General features: G+C 31.9%; 1 protein-coding gene across 1 annotated transcript in view; it reads left to right on the top strand.

The window, feature by feature from the left end:
- Positions 1-767: 767 nt before the first annotated feature.
- Positions 768-3,085, top strand: part of LOC117106702 (proto-oncogene c-Fos-like) — a 19,009-nt gene continuing 16,691 nt past the window's right edge. Inside the window, exon 1 of the mRNA XM_033248110.1 lies at positions 768-874. The gene's annotated coding sequence lies outside the window, so the exon portion shown is untranslated. The remainder of the gene's footprint in view (positions 875-3,085) is intronic.

Below are 3,085 nucleotides of genomic sequence, written 5' to 3' on the forward strand. Positions count from 1 at the left end.
CTAAAATCGAATAAATAAGCCTATGAAACCCCTATATTGTCATATTTTTAGGGCGAGTCTATCATTTCCTTGAGGGTATGCTGCAGTTTCTCCCATCGTACAGGGCCTACGTATTGTTGGTGTACTGTATTCGACTGACTTGCACCTTGCTGAATGGAGATAGTTCATTCAAGCTAATTTTAATGCATGATTGCCTCAAATTGACGGACGGAGAAAACAGAAGTATAAGCTATAACAACATCACTTATGAATTAGGCCAAACAAAATTAATTCTTCTCTCGTCACTTTTGACTTAAAAAATTCAATGCGGAATGAGGCTTTTTAAAAGAAATTTTATCACGTTACTTCTGGCTTCAAAAATTCAATGTATATATTCAAAATTATATATATATATATATATATATAAATTATATAAAAATGGTTCTATGCGTTAGTATCAAAACGATAGAAAGCGTCATGAGTGAGTGTCTTATTTGTTTGCTAATGACAGCATGCACTATAGTGCTGTCATCATAGGTCTATACAGCATTTATTACGGTAGGCAACCTAAAAATGGGCATTTTGTGAAGTTAAAAGGAAGAGGTACATACAAAAGACAGGCTGTTCAATCTCGTTCAGGAACACCTATGCTTTGCATAGGATATGAATTAAGCACCAATTATCCCAAACAGGACATTATTGATTTCCGTAAGTCATTTCACGAAATTCCTTTGTCTGGAAGGAGGAAATATTATGAACAATAAATAATCACTTTAAGGAAAACAACGGGCAGTGATATTATATCGTTCACCTCCGCGCTGCAACGTTTACTACGAGCACATTATACTTCAGGTTTGTCACAATATAGAACATAGGAAGGTCCACCAACGAAAAGGTAAGGGCAAAAATCATTTTCTAAATTAAATTGAATAAAAATAAGAATAATTACAATAATAATAATAATTATTATTATTATAATCATATTAATAATAGTAATGAATAATAATAATAATAAAAATATAAAATGATAATAATAATAATAATAATAATAATAATAATAATAATAATAATAATAATAATAATAATAATAATAATAATAGTAATAGTATTATAAGGCCCATTAATAGTAATATTGAGAGAAATAATAATAATAATAACGATAATGATGATGTTGAATTGCATAGTTTATTACCTCAATACAAACCATCTAAAACTGCGATGGATGACATTTCGTATCATTCGACTTTGTTTCTATCCCTCTTGTTACACTCGTACACTTTTGGAGTCCTTAGGAGGTCAGCTTTACCCACCAGAACCAGAATTGATCAATACATTGCATAACAATATGCTAAATATTTTATAATTAGAATAATTGCAACCCTCCAAAAGTAAAACGCACACGCACACACCAACCTCCTGCCCACACGAAAGCTTTAAATTTACACATATCGAAACTCAAACTGAAAGAAACATCTGTGTATCAAAACTATTGCTTAAACCTATTTTTCTTACCAATCCGTGGCTTTTGTTTACTGTTTAGAAGTGTAGTGAAAACACATTTAAACATCACCAAGTTACCATGAGGTAGGGGCATATGAAGTAAAAATGGTCCAACATTAGAATTAACTCTTCCTTCACCAGTGATTAGTCGTTATTCTAGTAGTGAAAATTCAATGCAACACAGCAAAATTAAAAAAAGATAAGGTAGTGAAGTGCCGTCAACTTGTTCAGGCCAGAGTCGTTTGGGCGTTAGTACGTTTCGGGTTCGAGTAGATTCGGCTCGGGTGAATATCGGCCATGATTTCTAAATTTAACCTCCTCGTAGATTATGTTTGCATGAATCGTTTAAAAGAAAAATAAATGTTATTTAATTTAATGATAATTGAGTCCAAATCATTTTACAAACAATCAATTGTTTTGTTCTTTTCTACGATCATACTTCAACGTCATCAATATATAAAAATAAAATTCTGCTTTTATTTATGATAGCCTAAAGTATCAAATTCTTCACATAGCCATAAAATATCACGTTATTTCGTACAGTATATGCCTACTCTTGACAATCTTCTTCATGATAAAGTGACCTACATAGTTAATAAAATGAATTGTGTGCTTTTTTTAAAACAAAGAGCATCTGTATTGCCTGTAATAAACATAATAACATCCTAGGTTGTTTTAGCCCCATAACCCCGGGTCGTTTTAGCTCGCAAACGCCGAAAAACAGGGGCTAAAACGGACCCTAACCGAGTGCGTAAAATTGACATGAACGACCCGAATTACAATCAAATTGTATTATTCACTTGTACGAATGAATGATTGTATAATTTCCAGAATCAAAAACTATCAGGAAACCGCATCATATTGAAACCGCATGTATTGCGTTTACAGTGTATTCAAAATGAAACTAAAGTTTTGCAATAGTAGTTTTATATAGTATTAAATATGTTCTTATTTTTAGAAATCACTTTATTAAGTTTATGGAGGAAAGTAAGTCAACACATCAAGCGCTATATGTGCACCTTATTTGATGAATATCGTCGTTATATCAATCTACACTATTATTAGTGATATCAATAAACCAAATTGCCTTCGTTTTAATAGGCTTGTGTGTTTATTGTACGGTAGTATAGCAGTGTTAATATGAATAATAATATTAATAACAGTTAATATTATTATTCATACTAACACTCGTGCTATTATTGTAATATAAAACTCAGATTATCCATTTTTTTTCGACAAAAAACTGTTCTTTATGCCCATATATAGTCATGAAGTGAGGTCATCATGACCATATTTAGGCACATCACATGTTTTGGTGAGAATTGTTTGTTATACATCGTTTAGCGAACCCTCTCACCGCCAATAATGGTGATTTCGAATAAAATTAACATTTTCTTTTTAGTTAGCGCACCCCCCACCCACACAACCCACAAAATGTATAGAAATTTCATTAAAAAAAAAACAAATTACAATTTACATTTATTGTTATTTTACGCCTCCCGCTCCCCTGAAATCTTCAAAAAAAAAATAAGCACACACACACACACACACACACACACACACACACACACACACACACACACACACACACACACACACACATATA

The sequence above is a fragment of the Anneissia japonica genome, unplaced genomic scaffold, assembly GCF_011630105.1.
Source record: "Anneissia japonica isolate Jap-2015-1 unplaced genomic scaffold, ASM1163010v1 scaffold287705_len1045735_cov187, whole genome shotgun sequence".
NCBI lineage: Eukaryota > Metazoa > Echinodermata > Crinoidea > Comatulida > Comatulidae > Anneissia > Anneissia japonica.